At 45.2% G+C, this 16,421-nt stretch overlaps 1 protein-coding gene across 6 annotated transcripts in view; it reads left to right on the forward strand.

The window, feature by feature from the left end:
• The first annotated feature begins 327 nt into the window (after positions 1 to 327).
• Positions 328 to 16,421, forward strand: part of PNPLA6 (patatin like phospholipase domain containing 6) — a 91,885-nt gene continuing 75,791 nt past the window's right edge. For all 6 annotated transcript variants that reach the window (XM_042448354.1, XM_042448358.1, XM_042448357.1 and 3 more), the window contains exon 1: positions 328 to 493. The gene's annotated coding sequence lies outside the window, so the exon portion shown is untranslated. The remainder of the gene's footprint in view (positions 494 to 16,421) is intronic.

Below are 16,421 nucleotides of genomic sequence, written 5' to 3' on the forward strand. Positions count from 1 at the left end.
TCTCCAGCAATAGTCACCCTATTTTGGATTGTAATCCTAAAAGTAGTCCAATCAACACTCTGAAGAGCTGGGTATGGATAACTTAAATGAAATAATACTCTGCACATGCTCAGAGGTCTTCTTCTCCAGACCACAAAGCTTAGGCCAGGGGGCGGCATATTGCCAACGTAACCCACAGTCCCTTCATTTCCCCGGTGCCTTTTGTGGGAGACAGTAAATAACTCGGGGTTAGTGTAGTAGTGAGGGCCACAGTCAGAGCAGAAGACTAGGCCGCGCAAGAGGTCGCTATGGCAACCAGCACGGATGGCGGCGGCGGCGCATTCCTATGACGTCATTTTCCAGGGCCGCCTTCAGAGGCTAAGGCAGGAATTGAGCAAGAAGAGGCGGCTGTGGCGGCATGGACTGAGGACTCGGAGCCAAGGGCAAGTCCGAAGCAGGGCATCCCCAGGGGTCGGGAGAAGGTGGCCTTCCCTCCATACGGCTGCGTTGTGGGGTGAGTGCCCCTGAGCGTGTGCAGATGTCTCTGGAGACCAAGGATCAAGTCCCAGCTAAGCCATAGAAACCCACTGGGTGGCCTTGGGCGAGTCACACTCTCTCAACCTCGGGATGGCCAGGGCAAAGCCCCCCCTGAAGAAACCTAACAAGAGGCAGCGAGGCGTTACGGTTTGAGGGTTGGACTCCAGCTCTGGAGCCCAAGGGTTGAATCCTGATTCCTGCCTCACTGGCCGACCTTGGGCGAGGAGTCACACTCTCTCAGCCTCAGAAGATAGCCATGGCAAACCCCCTCCAAACAAACGTTGCCAAGTCAGAAAAGACTTGAAGGCACATAACAACAAGGTGAACCTATCACGGTTTTTGGATTGCCATTGCCATACTGTGAGACTGAAAGAGCGTGACTTGCCCAGGGCCACCTACCTGGTCACGCTCTCTCAGGCTTAGGGGAGGGCAATGGCAATTGGAAAACCTCCTCTGAACAAGTCTTGCCAAGGAAACACCAGGATAGGGCCGCTTTGAGAGGCAGCGTGACATAGTGGTTTGAGCGTTGGACTCGGGAGACCAGGGTTCGAATCCAGGCTTGGCCGTGCAAATCCTTTGTGTGACCTTGGATTAGCTACACTCTCTAATAATAATAATAATAAAACCTTTATTTCTAGAACATGCTAGATAAAAAAAGAAAGAATCTAACTGAAATACATGTATTAAATACGGGGGAAGGTTTACATTTTTATTATGATTTAGGGGGGCATGCTGCTGGCGATACTAGGGTTAGGGAGCGCGCACCAACTGCATGCTTCCTAATCCTAGTATATGGCATCCCGGCAGCCTCCCATCCGCATAGGGGCCACCATGATGCTGGCACTTCCACATAGCATCCCCGCAGGGAAGCAACATCATAAGGGCTGCAAATACACGACCGTGAGAACAATCCTGAGGGGAAAGGGGCAGCCCTTTTCTCCTCCTGGCTGTCTGGGTGTCCGTGGGCATGAAGCCCCAAGGACATGGCCCAGAAAACGCCAGATTGGGGCCGCAGGGCTGCCGGTGAGGTTGCCCTGGTCCCAATCCACTGCAAAAAGGGGTGGTCTGTACCGGGCCTTAGTTTATTTAGCAATCTAAGAAGTTTGCTCTATCAGCCTCAGAAGAAGACAATAGCAAGCCTCCTCTGAACAAATCTTGCCCAGAAAACCCTGTGATGGGATCGCCTTGAGTTTGAGTGTTTGAGTGTTGGATTAGGACTCTGGAGGTCAGGATTCGAATCCAGGCTCAGCCATGAAAACCTGCTGGGTGACCTTGGGTGAGTCACAGTCTCAGCCTTAGAGGGTGCCAAGGGCAAACTCCATCTGAAGAAACTTGCCAAGGAAATGTCATGATGGGCCTTAAGGTCATCATAACTTGGAAACCCCTTGAAGGTACACAACATATTATCTAGTTTGACTCTCAGGTTCCTAAAGTCGGCCCTTTCACACACACACACACTCCGCCTCAAAGGTGGCAATGGCAAACCGCCTCTGTTGAAACTTGCCGGGAAAACTCCATGTTAGCTTCGCCTTAGGGTTGCCACAAGTCGGACTTTGAAGACACACAACAACAACAACATCAACAGCTGTAGGAGTGTGATAGAATTTAATAGGATCTAGAAGTATTCAAATTTTGACCTTCAGCTTACGATTTGAAAAGGCTTCATGGTGCTGGCAGGTGTGTACTGGAAAAGTTACTTTTGTATTACAACAAAAGCAAAGATGTGTGTGTTTGTTGGCCAGGAGGAAAGTATGCTAATTTTATACTACTAGTATATCTATCATGGTATAGTGGTTTGAGCCTTGGACTAGGACTCTGGGGACCAGGATTCAATTCCCAGCTCAGCCATGAAACCCACTTGGTGACCTTGGGCAAGTCACACTCTCTCATCCTCAGAGGGTGGCAATGGCAAAACTCTTCAGAACAAAACTTGCCAAGAAAATACCTTAGATCACCATAAGTCAAAAATGACTTGCAGGCACACAGCAACAACAAGGGTTATGGAGTTTCCTTGGCAAGTTTTGTTCAGAGGAGGTTTGCCATTGCCATGACCTCAATGGCTTGAAGGCACACAACAACAACAACAACAACAGGTTTGCCATAAGTCAAAATGACTTGTAGGTACACACCACCAACAAGAACAGGGCACCCTACACTGACGTCCTGGCATTTCAGCTCCTGTTTTGGTGCCCATTGCTTCTCAGACTGTTTGGATCACAAAGCCACCTGCCCCATAGGAAGACCTGCCTCAGTTTGATTCTGTACTTTGGTGAGCTAACAAATAGGCTGCTGCCACACTGCAGAATTAATGCAGTTTGACACCACTTTAACTGTCCACAGCTCCATCCTATGGAATCCTAGCATTTGTAGTTTGTTGTGGCACCACAGCTCTCTGACAGAAAAGGCTAAACATTTCACAACACTACGAATCCCATAGCACTGAGCCATGTCAGTTAAATCAGTGTCAAACTGCATTAATTCTGCAGTGTACATGCAGCCATAACCTCTCTGGGAACTGGAGTACAGACTGGGACCATCCCAGGTGAAACTGAGACAGTACTCCATCCCCTGGAGGCCTGTCCACCTCTATGGCTGGTTCAGCACTGCAGAAATAATCCTGTTTGACACCACTTTAGCTGCCATGGCTATGGAATTCTGGGTATTACAGCTTTGTGGGACATTTAGCCTTCTCTGTTAGAGAGCTCTGGTGCCACAAACTGTTACAATGGCCAGAATTCTATCACATTGAGCTAAGGGCAGTTAAAGTGGTGTCAAACAAGATTATTTCTGCAATGCAGATGCACCCTATGTGCAGAACAGGGCATACACTTCTCTGGGGTTTACAGCTGGGGAGAGCTCAGGGCCTCCTCTTGCATAGTAGGAGTAGTCAGGACAAGGAGACATAGCTTAAAGCAAGATTTTTCCAAAAGTACTTATTGCTAAAGATGAATTTTGGTCTTGACTCAAGCCATCTGTGTAGACACTCCTTGGAGTGAACTGATGTGGAGCAAAGGGTTGGGGAGCAGATCAGATGAGGAGGGCAGAAGGGACAAGAGTAAGGTGGACACTGTTGAGAGTGAGAGACTTTGGGATATGGGTCAGGGAAGGACACCTAGCTTTTTGTGTCCTGCTAAGGGCCTGGAGGAGGACCCAGGCTGACCAATCCCTGCTAAGGTTTGGGCTGATGCCATGCAGTGAGGCTCCGCAGGTCTTTCCACACCAATGACATAGATTTCAACATAGGAGCAGGTATTTCAAGCAGCCTGGGTTGCTTAACAACCTGGATCTGTTCCAGAAACATGTGCTTTCACCGAGCCAAGCTCAAGGTCATCTGTGTATAATGAAAGAGGATCATCTTGAATAGCAATTAAATTTTGCCATAGTAAAAAAAAAAAAGGACTGGGCTTGTTGCATGGGTGTCCCAGCTGTCAGTAATGGTAAAGACTGTGGTGGAAAATGGTGGGCACTGTGATAGTGGGAGGTTCTTTCTGGAGTCTGTATCTGCTTTTGTAGATATTTGTGGGATATAATAATAATAATAATAATAATAATAATAATAATAATAATAATAGGATTTATTTATATGTCGCCCAATCACTGGGAATCTGGGCAGCTTATAACAGAAGGGATAATAGATGGTTCCCTGCCCTCAGGCTTACAATCTAAAAATACACAACACAAAAGGAGAAGGGAATGGTGAGGGAGGAGGGAGGGAGGGATCAGGTCCAGCATTCTTCTCTCCCTCTGAGGCCTGGACCAAGGCAGATGGACTGGAGGGAGGGTTCTTCTTCTTCTTCAGGCTAGCCCTGGTGGAGCTGGGCCTGCCTGGTCAACTCCCTTGCAGGCCGGAAGATGACAGCTATGGAGGGAGGAGTCTCTTCTTTCAGGCTAGCCCTGGTGGAGCTGGGCCTGCCTGGCCAACTCCCTCATAAGCCGGAAGATGACAGTTGTGGAGGGAGGAGTCCTTCCAGGCTAGCCCTGATGGAGCTGGGCCAGCCTGGTCAACTCCTTTGCAGGCCAGAAGATGACAGCTATGGAGGAAAGAGTCTTCTTCTAGGCTAGTCTGATGGAGCTGGGCCTGCCTGGTCAACTCCCTCATAGGTCAGAAGATGATAGTTATGGAGGGAGGAGTCTCTTCTTCCAGGCTAGCTCTGATGGAGCTGGGCCTGCCTGGTCAACTCCCTCATAGGCCGGAAGATGACAGTTATGGAGGGAGGAGTCTCTTCTTCCAGGCTAGCCCTGATGGAGCTGGGCCTGCCTGGTCAACTCCCTCATAGGCCGGAAGATGTCAGTTACATAAGCATAATAGATAACAGGCATGATTTGGTTATTATTATGTATTAATACAATTTGTGAAGTGTAAATGTATGATTTTGGAAATGATAAATAAAGATATTTAGTATTAGTATAAATGACATAAGCATCTTGTTGCACCAAAGCGTTTGGACTCTTAGGACACATGCACTATTTAAACAGCATACCTTTAAAGTAACCCAAAGCAGCTTTATTTTGGCTTGTCTGTTTGGGCCCTATATTACTAAACTGGGGTGAGAATTGTGCAGTCCTTCAGACATGGTTGAACTATAGCTCCTAGCATCCTCACCTAGCATAGCCAATATTGAGGAATGCTGAAACCTGCAGTTCAAAAACATCTGCTGGGTTTCCTGATTTCCACCTTTGAAATATAGCAGGTTCACACTTTAAATAGAGGTTCAAAAGTGGTGTTCCCCTTCCCCATAGGCACCCTCATTTGCAGCCTTGGAATATCCCTGCTACAAATAAGATGTGTCTATAAAAGAATAATCTTGTGTCATTTAAAAACTGGCAAATTTTATTTGCTATAAGCTTTCATGGATTTAATCTCATTTCATGAGATGCATGTAGTGTTCCCACATGAGCTAATGCATGGAGTATGATGTCTCAAGAGATTGCACTGAACCACTTGACAAATTCTTGTGTCATCAATGAGGTCAAAGTGAACTGATTAGAATCTCACACTCACAAGAACTTATCAAGGTGTACAAACATCCTCTCTTGGGACATGAAGGAGGACAAAGGCTTTGCATCACATCCTGTGTGTTAATTTAGGCAAGGATATTTCTGTTAACACCCAACTACAGTTTGCTGGTGATTCCTGTTAAGGTAATGATCCCTTTTTGTACTGTTCACGTTGCAGATGCCTTTCTCCCCACGGTTTATATTCCTCGCCCAACTGCCCTATCCTGTGTAAAACAGTCTGCCAACTAATGCAGCACTCCATTAATCTGATGAAGTAGATTGCAGTCTATGAGAGGTTATGATAAAACTTTTAGATATTTAAGGTACTTCAAGATTGCCACAAGAGATTAATAAAATACTCAGTGCAAATAAGTATGGCCTGTTACAGACAGGCCAAAATAAAGCTGCTTCGAGTCACTTTGGAGGAATGGTATTTCAATGACGCATGTGTCCCAAGAGTCCAAAAGCCGCACTAAAGCTGCACTCCAGTCCTTAGAACTGGAGTGTGCCTTTGGTGCGGCTTTTGGACTCTTAGGACGCATGCATCATTGAAATAGCATACCTCCAAAGTGACTCGAAGCAGCTTTATTTTGGCCTGTCTGTAACAGGCCTGTGTTTGTTGACAGGAGATTTATTGGCAGGGATTACTCTGAAATACTCATATCCCTGTGATATGTATGGTGCTAGTCTCATAATCATCATTTGCCTCTGATTCTCAGGACCATTAGTCTTTTAGTGGCACTGTTTGGAGCCAGAAGAGGCTGATCCGTTCCTGCTGAAAGGTGGGCAAGAGATAGGGGACTCAGAGGTCTAGGCATCCTCTGCTCCCTTCTCTAAGGGTTCTCATAGCAGCTCTAAGGTCTCCTTCACACCTTACAAGCAGAGATGAGAAAAGAATCCCCAATAAGAGATGGGTTGCATATAAATCTGAGCACTCATAAGTGCCCCAAAAGCTCTGAGACCTACTTTTTAGCCTGCAAAAGAAAAACCTGAACCTTACTGTTTGAGATTTTAAAAACTGGCAGCCTTACACTTAATTGTAGTTTAGAGGCTTATGCCCAAGGTTGAGGCTCTCAGATTCTTCTTGTCAGCAGATGCCATTTGATAAGTGTGAACTGACTTCTAGAATAATAGGGTATCCTTGCTTGAGAGTATTAGAGATCTTTTCTGCTTTTGAACAAAAATGGGCCATATGATCTTCTCCTGCATTTGTTGTACGGTTATGCAAAGTAAATAGCTTTCTTTAATGGAATGGTTGCACACTGGCTCTGACAGAGGAGCTCCTAAATTCAAAGATATAGCCGTGTTAGCTGTAGAATCACTATTTAGAGAGATATTGTAGCACCTTTGAGACTAATTGAAAGAAAGAAGTTGGCAGTATGAGCTTTCGTAGACTTCAGTCTCCTTCCTCAGATGCTTTTGGAAGCTCCTGGTTAGTTCCAGAAATTAAATTAAAAGCCATGATGGGTGTGTGTCAGTCAGAAAGAGATCAAAACTTGTTTAGAGTATGAGCTGTCCTGGGATAAAAAGTTTCTGAATCCACTTGAGTCTCTGTTTGATTTCTATGAGACAATGTTCATGGTTTTCTCCCAGGGCTTTAGGGTTGTTGGGGGTAAGGGTGTCAGTTTTAGTTGCTTTGGGGCCTTTTAGAAGTCATCAAGAAGTGGTCAAAAGTCTTTTAAAAGATTTTGGAGGGATCTGGGGACTTTGGAGGTTGGGGCTGCAAAATGGGGTCTTGGGAGCTGCATGTGGCCTATATTTTCCCCATTGTTACTGTAGAGCAGTGGTTCCCAACCTGTGGGTCGGGACCCTTTTGGGGGTCAAATGACCCTTTCACAGGGGTCGCCTAAGACCACCGGAAAACACATATTTGCACGTAGCAATGAAAATAATTGTATGGTTGGGGGTCGCCACAACATGAGGAACTGTATTAAAGGGTCGCAGCATTAGAAAGGTTGGGAACCACTGCTGTAGAGAGAGTGAGTGACTTTGGCTGTACAGTGGGCCTTTGGTATCCTCTGGGGTTGGTTCCAGGACCCCCTGTGAATACCAAAATCCCTGAATATGCACGTCCCATTAAATACAATGGCACAATAGGATGATGTCTCTTGTATAAAATAGCAAAATCAAGGGGTTTTTTTGGAATTTATATCTATCTTTTAATATTTAAAGCCATGAATGCTTGAATCAGTGGATAAAAAAATCCATGGATATGGGACTCCTCTACTCTCCGAGGATAATTCAAAGATATAGCCATGTTAGTCTGTAGAATCAGTACATAGAGAGATCTTGTAGCACCTTTGAGACTAACTGAAAGAAAGAAATTAGTAGCATGAGCTTTCATAGACTTCAGTCTACTTCCTCAGACTGAAGTCTACGAAAGCTCGTGCAGCCAGTTTCTTTCTATCAGTTAGTCTCAAAGGTGCTACAAGATCTTTCCAAGGAAGAGTCTTCCACCGTTGAGCAGGTCTTACTGTCAGGAGGTTCTTACATAACGCTTAGATGGAATATCTTTTCCTGGAATTTGAATCCATGGCTCCGTGTTCTAGTCTCTGGAGCATCAGAAAAACAAAATTGCTCCATCCTCAATATGATGTCCTTTCAAATATCTAAGCATAGCTATCATATCACCCCTTAACTGTCTCTTCTCCAGGTTAAATGTACCAAGTTCCCTAAGACACTTCTCATATGTAATGGTTTCCAGAGACTTGGCTTTCTTTATACTAATTCTCCCACCCTTCCGGCTCTTAGGCACATGAGAGAAAGGGTGGAGAAGGAATACAATGACACTGCTAAAATACAAATGTACATTGAGGCTATATACAAAGAACCATAGTATCCAGTTCACAGGAAAGAATAGTTCTGCTCTATCCCACACAGTCTTGGATACATCTGGTGTGCTGTGGCTAGTTCTAGGCACCATGTTTACAATTCATGTAAAGAATGGTTGAAAGACCTGTGTATGTTCAGCAAGGAAAAGAAAATCCAAGCAGAGATGGGATTGTTCTTGTGTGCCTTCAAGTTGTTTCTGATTTATGATGACTGTAAGGCACTCCTATCATGGAGCTTTCTTGGCAAGATTTGTTCTGAGGAGGTTTGCCATTGTCTTCCCCCAAGGCTGAGAGCATGTGACTTGCCCAAGGTCACCCAGTGGGTTTCATGGCTGAGCTGGGAATTGAAACCTGAAGTACAGAGTCGTAGTCCAAAATTCAAACCACTACAAGATTTGATTTTTGTTGTTAACTGCCCTCTAATCGATCTCAACCCATGGCAACCCTGTGGATGAAACATCTCCAAGACTCCTTGTCCTCCACAGCTCTGCTTAGTTCCTGCAAACACATACCTGTGCCCTCCTTAATAGAGTCTATCTATCACTCATGTGGTCTTCCTCTCTTTCTACATCCCTCCACCTTCCGTAGCATCATTGCCTTTTCCAGTGCGTCATGTCTTCTCATTATATGACTGAAGTACGACAACCTCAGTTTCATCATCTTGGCTTCCAGGGAGATTTCTGGCTTGATCTGCTCTAGGACCCATCTATTTATCTTTTTGGCTGTCTTTCCCTAGCACCACATCTTAAATGGATTGATTTTCTTTTTATCGTCTTTCTTAATGGTGGTATTCAAATATCTGAAAGGTTGCTGTGTATAAAATGCATAAAAAGTGGAGCAGACTTTCTACTCTGTCTAGAGCCAATTGGTGAATATTACATGAAAGAGATTTGAAACAAACATTGAGATAAACCATAAGAGCTGTTTGACAGTGAAACAGAGTGTCTTGAGAGATGCTGAATTCACCTTTAATTGGGGTATTTAAATAGTTGCTGCTCAGTCATTTGTCAAGGATGTTGTCACATGTTTACTTCATGCGAGCGTTGGACTAGATCAGTGCTTTTTAAAGCCATCTGATATAGGGGACCAGAGAGGAAGAAAGCACCTTTGAGACTTACTGACTTACTGATTTTTATTTAATTATGAGTTTTGTGGATCTCAATACAGTGCAATATAGGGTGATACTAAAGCCTCAGGTTATTAAGAATATTTGTATGGATTTTTCTTTCATTCCTGGAAGCTCCCTAGGGCCCAGCAGCATTTGGATCAGGGACTGGCACCTATCCACAGGCCACCATTTGATAGTATCAGACTAGATCATCTCCAAAACACCAAATTGACAAACTCCAAGTCCATTTATATGATACTAAAAACAAACTGATGGCCATACAAAGATTTGTGACTCAGGTGGCTCTTTGCCACATAGACATGTGTACAACTCTTACAAAGATCAGGCTGTCTTACCCTGTGCGGTGAACAGGTTAACAAAGAACATTAGTAAGTCTGCATGCTTCCTAGCCTCTTCTTTAGAGGACCTTGCCCTTACCAGAACTCACTTGCCTGGTTCCACTCCCATCCAGTCCTGTTTGCCTTTCCGCCAGACTCCTTTATTCTCTCTTAGTCGGGCTGTCTGCCAGGGATGGCATTAACTCGCTTGCTACCCTGGCATCCGTTCCAAGACTTCCTGTTTATTCTACCTAATGTGGTGCCAGTGTTTTAGCTCCATTACTTCTAAAATCAGATTTTCAGTTTCTAATAAGATGTAGGCACCATCTGGTAGGAATATTTCTTGTATAGCCTCCCCTTGAAGTAAATACGGTTTACAGTGTACTGCAGTCTTTTAGCATTCCCATAATTGTGCTGTGCACCATCTTTTGGGAGAAATGGTTGAGCATCTCTTTCCCTTGAGTGAGGATGTGAGGAGACCACTGCAGCTGAGCTCCCTCTTTTTATTCTGGCTCTGTGAACTCTGAAAAGCTTCTGTCAGGTTTCACTCAGACCTACTCTGCTTCTTTGATAGGAGGCCCCCTGACCGAACATCAAGCTGAGCATGTTGCAGGGGAATCAGACTGCTTCCTCGGTCTTTTCCAAGCCTCTGCCTCTTCAGTAGGAAGAATTTGGGAAGGAAAGCTTCAGAAAGGAGGTTCATCTGAGGCTTAGACCAGAAAAAATAGGGAGATGTGTACTACCTTTATACACTTGTATTTCTTAAATTTTCCATGTGTTTTTCAGGCTGTGTGGCTACGTTCTGGAAGAATTTATTACTGATGTTTTGCCTGCAACTATGGCTGGCATCTTCAGAAATTGGTGGCATGGAAATGTGTGGAGTACCTGTGGGACCCTTGTTTGGGAGGAAGTGTTTTACACGTTAATGGTGGAGTTGGTTTGCGTGTTGTACCACGTTGAATGATGCAGCCTGGAGGCCACAGGGGTTTACCGCATACTGTGCAGCTGTGGACAAGTCTACACCAAACTCAGCATTCAAACACAAATCAAGGAACATGAGAGACAGTGCAGACTGGGCCAGCCATTAAAATCAGAAGTAGCAGAACACATTATAAGCCAACCAGAGCACAGAATGCTATTTGAAAACACCAAAATTCTGGCCCATGCCAACAACTACTGGGTCAGACTCCACAGGGAGGCCATTGAAATCCATAGACATCTTGACAACTTCAACAGAAAAGAAGAAACACTGGAAGTAAACAAGGTTTGGCTACCAGTCTAGAAGAATACAAAAATCAAGACTCAAGACAAGCAAATGAACACTACACAGGCTGTGGTCCCGCCCCCGACAATCCCTCTTGCATATCCTCCACACAACATGCCTCCAGAATGCGCTATTCAGCACAGTACAACACACAAACTAACTTCATCATTAACATGTATACTCCCACAGAAGTCCCACTGGTATATATGCTCCACATATTTCTATGCCACCATCCTTTGAAGATGCCAGCCATAGTTGCAGGCAAAATGTCAAGAATAAATTCTTATAACCATATAACACCCCTCCCCCCAAAAAAAGCCACAGAAAACTATGGATGCCAGCCATGAAAGACTTCGACTTCACATTCTTCAGTTTGTCCTGATAGAAAACTAGCAGATTTGAAAAACAAGGCACGGTACAGACCACCCAAATGCACCATGCTCCCAGCAATATAGGGTTAGGGAGTGTGCACCAACTGCATGCTCCCTAACCCTAGTACGTGTGGATGGCACCATCGTTACGCGGTGCTGATCACATGGGGTGCATAATGTGCCGCGTCCAAACGGATAGTGTCCGTGATGTCTCTGCGCCGCCCCAGGCCACTTACAGCGCCCTGGCAGAGGTGCAGAAAGGAGCTCCAAAATGGAGCTCCGGTTGGCATGGCAAACAAATGGTGTGGCAACCAATGATGCAGAGGAGAAAGGGGCTGCAGCGGCCACCCCTTTCTCTTCTTTAGTGCGTGGGATGTCTGGGCGCATGAAGACCTTTTCCATGTTAAAGAGAAGCAGCATTTCGCCTGGAAAAATGCCGGATTGGGGCCGCAGGGCTGCGGGTGAGGTTGCCCTGGCCCCAATCCAGCGGAAAAAGGAGCAGCTACAGGCTGCCTCTTTGGGGTGGTCTCTACCGTGCCTAAAATAAAGAAAGGAAGCAGGGGAAAGGAAATCTAGCTGCACCTTTGAGATTTATTTTATTATCAGCTTTTGTGGATCTCATTCCAAATGCAGTATAAAGCCTCAGGTTATTAAGTACTGTATATACTTGTGTATAAGTCAACCTCATGTATAAGTCAAGGGCAGGTTTTGGGGGCAAAATCACGGATTTTGATATGACCTGTGGATAAGTCGAGGGTCAAACTAAGGTGCATGTAGCAAAGGATCTAAACAGAAGAGGAAAAAAGAAGTCCTCCCTCTCTTGACCGCTCCCAAGGGTCACAGTCTGGGTATGCAAAATGTGGATGCAGATCTCCGATTTCCCTCCCTTCCCCACAACTTTCCCCAAGGCTCATGGCTTGCATAAAGTGGGGCACAGACCTTTTATTTCCCTCCCTTCTCCCCAGCTTTCCCAAGGCTCACAGAGAAATATTACTTTATTGACCCATATATACAGTGCACCCTTACTTTATGTGCTGGATCCGTTCTGGACTCCCCCGCATAAAGCAAATACTGTCTATGCTCGAGCCCTGTTTAAATGAATGGGGCTCATTTCTGTGGCAATGTGGTGGTGCAGCAGTGCGTGCGCCATAGGCACACACACCATTCATCCCTATGAAACACACTGCCCCTTCTCCCTGCATGGCTTTCAACGTAGGATTTTGGAGCCCATTTTTGGGCTTAAATTTTTTACTTACAGACAAGTATATATGGTATATGAATAGTTGTAAGAATGGGATAGAATATAATAGGATCTAGAAAGACGCAAATTTTGACCTTCCGTTCATGGTTTGAAAAGGCGTAATGGTATGGACAGATATTTACTGGAAAAGTTACTTTTGTACTACAACAAGATCAAAGAGGTGTGCAGTTTACTGGTCAGAAGGAATTAGGTATGACAGTTTTATATGACTAGTATATCAAGCATGGCATAGTGGTTTGAGTGTTGGACTACGACTCTGGAGACCAAGGTTTGATTCTCCACTTGGCCATGAAACCCACTGGGTGATCTTGGGCAATTCACACTCTCTCAGCCTCAGGAGAAAGCAATGGTGACCCTCCTCTGAACAAACCTTGCCAAGAAAACAATGTAATAGGATTTCCTTAAGGTCACCATAAGTTGGAAATGATTCGAAGGCAAGCAACAACAGACCTGGAGATGTCCAGATATATCCTGGAAACCTTTCAGGCTACTCAATAATGGCACTGTGGTTCCATTTCAGTTGTCATGGCTGTGACCTATGGATTCTTGACATTTGCAGTTTCAGGATGGAGCAGTTAGCATTCTTGGCCAGAGAACTCTAGTACAGCACTGGTCTACAAATCCCAGGATTCCACATGATGCAGTCATGGCCGTTAAAGTGTATAGTATGAATGGACTAAATAGCACTGGTTGCTTCAGTGTTGAATTGCGTTAGTGTTTGTTGTGAAGGTGGGTGATAATCAAGAAATCTAAAAAAACAGCTTACTGCTTCTTGTTAAGTTTGTGTGTGTGTGCATGTTGAGCAATTTCCAACAAACACTTTAAAAACTTTAAAGGAGTTCCAGTTCATTAAAAAAAAGTTTGTTTGCCTTGTTTTCTAAGGCATGACTAATCTTAGATGGTTCTTACTGCTAGGAGAGGTAATTGTCTCACATATGATGCACTGTATTTGTACATTGATGGTCAAACAGATGTTGGGTTGTGTACAACATCGCTGTTGAGCATCCCAGCTGTTTTCCTATTGTCTCCTCTTGGCATCTCTCACAAGATTTCTTGTGTCTTTTTTTCTCCTCGAAGTTAGTGTGTTTCTGCCCATCCACTCTCTCTGTGCCTGGAGGCTTTTCCCTAAGGCTGATCATGAGTAAAGAAAAAGTTTGCTGTGTGTGTTGAATAGTATGAACAGACTGCAAGATGTAGCAATCCTTGGGCCATGAAGCAAGTGCTCTTGTAAAACAGGAAAGATGGCAAGATACTGTTCTGGTCCTGGGCTTCCAGCCAAAGCCACAGTATGTAATTTCTGGGAGTTGGCCTGCAGATAATGGAAGGAAGAGCAGCCATGGGCACAAATGGGAGTTCAATTCTAGGACAAAAGCCAATGCCAGGTGCAATTTTGGGTGAGTTCACAAGAGAGCTGCCTGAGCAGATTGGTTTGTGGGCTGGCAGATTTGTCCAGTACCAATGTGTCCTGGGTTTGCATCCATATTACAAGTAAATGCTTATGTATTCCATGAACACTGTGGGAGCTGGAACTTGCTAAAGTTAATTTAGAGGGGATTTGGGGGTTGTTATGAGCCAGCATGGTATAGTGGTTTGAGTGTAGGACTAGGACTGTGGAGATTGGGGGTTCAATTCTCCACTCAGCCATGAAACCCACTGGGTGACCGAGAACAAGTGACAACCTTTCATCCTCAGGGGAAGGCAATGGCATACCTCCTCTGAACAAATCTCTCCAAGAAAACCCTGTGATAGGTTCACTTTAAGGTTTCTATAAGTTGGAAACGACTTGGGGGCACAACATGCATTTGTAGGTCCTCTAGTGCAGTTCTGTGGTCAACTTCAACTGTCATCTTTCAGCCTGAGAGGAAGTGACCAGGCAGGCCCAGCTCCATCAGGGCTAGCTTGAAGGAAGAGACTCTTATTTTATATTTATTTATTTAGGTATTTATATCCCGCCCTTCAGCCCTAATGGCTCTCAGAGCGGCTTACAATAATATTTTTAATCAGACAGTTCCCTGCCCTCAGGCTTACAATCTAAAAGACACGACACAAAAGGAGAAGGGAATGGTGAAGGGAAAGGGGATGAGGTCCAGTGGTTCTTCTCTCCCTCTGAGGCCTGGACCAAGGCAGATGGATTGGAGGGAGGGCTCTTCCTTCTTCCAGGCTAGTCCTGATGGATCACACCTCTTCCCTCCATAACTGTCATCTTCCGGCCTGTGAGGGAGCTGACCAGGCAGGCCCCGCTCCATCAGGGCTAGCCTGAAGGAAGAGACTCCTCCCTCTATAACTGTCATCTTCCAGCCTGAGAGGGAGTGACCAGGCAGGCCCAGCTCCATCAGAGCTAGCTTGAAGGAAGAGACTCCTCCCTCTATAACTGTCATCTTCTGGCCTGAGAGGAAGTGACCAGGCAGGCCCAGTTCCATCAAGGCTGGCCTGAAGGAAGAGACTCCTCCCTCTATAACTGTCATCTTCTGACCTGCAAGGGAGTGACCAGGCAGGCCCAGCTCCATCAGGGCTAGCCTGAAGAAAGAGACTCCTCCCTCCATAACTGTCATCTTCCAGCCTGAGAGGGAGTGACCAGGCAGGCCCAGCTCCATCAGAGCTAGCTTGAAGGAAGAGACTCCTCCCTCTATAACTGTCATCTTCTGGCCTGAGAGGAAGTGACCAGGCAGGCCCAGCTCCATCAGGGCTAGCCTGAAGAAAGAGACTCCTCCCTCCATAACTGTCATCTTCCAGCCTGAGAGGGAGTGACCAAGCAGCCCCAGCTCCATCAGGGCTAGCCTGAAGAAGCATAGCCCTCCCTCCAGTCTATCTGCTTTGGTCCATGCCTCAGAGGGAGAGAATAACCACTGGACCTCCTCCCCTTTCCCACCACCATTCCTTTCTCCTTTTGTGTCGTGTCTTTTAGATTGTAAGCCTGAGGGCAAGGAACCATCTTATTAAAAATAATAATTGTAAGCCTCTGTGATAGCCTTTAGGGCTGAAGGGCAAGGTATAAATACCATAAACAAACAAACAAACAAACTTCTTCTGGATATTGGCCACAGAGTTGCCATGGAGGACCTAAAGATTCCTACAGAGGTGTTCCCTCAAGTTTTAAAAAGTTGTTGTTTTATGTGTCGTTTTCGTGTGGGTCCTGCACCCCTAACCTCAGTGAATGTGGAGGGCCCACTGTATTTTTATTTTTAAAAACTGGTAGTTGCCCCTGTCTCCCACTCAACAGTCTAAAATGTCAAAATGCTGTTCCTAGAGTGGTAGTTTCTCTTCATACACACATGGCAACTGAAATTAATCCTAATAACTATCAGAGAATCCACTGTAGAAAATTGAGACAAATTTGTAGTAAACAAACTAAGCTAAGCCATAGTACATGACTGGAAGCCAAACCACCTGCAAAGCTAGATGAGGTCACAGCACAGAGGAGACACAAGACTAACACACAGTCATAGTTTCTTTTATTTATATGTTGTTTTCCATTGATTACTAGCCTCATAGTGGATTACAACAAAGCATTAAAAAAATCAAACAATGCATTGGCATCCATTGTAGTGACTTCTGATATAATAGGCATCATTGAAACCTGGTGGGATGAGTCTCAGAACTGGAATGTAGAAATAGAGGGGTATAACCTTTTCAAGAGAAATAGTCCAAACAGGAAAGGAGGAGGAATAGCACTATATGTCAGAGATATTTACACCAGTCAAGAGATCCAGGACATCAATACTGACAGCCAGGTG

Source organism: Sceloporus undulatus, chromosome 2, assembly GCF_019175285.1.
Source record: "Sceloporus undulatus isolate JIND9_A2432 ecotype Alabama chromosome 2, SceUnd_v1.1, whole genome shotgun sequence".
In the NCBI taxonomy this organism is placed as follows: Eukaryota; Metazoa; Chordata; class Lepidosauria; order Squamata; family Phrynosomatidae; genus Sceloporus; species Sceloporus undulatus.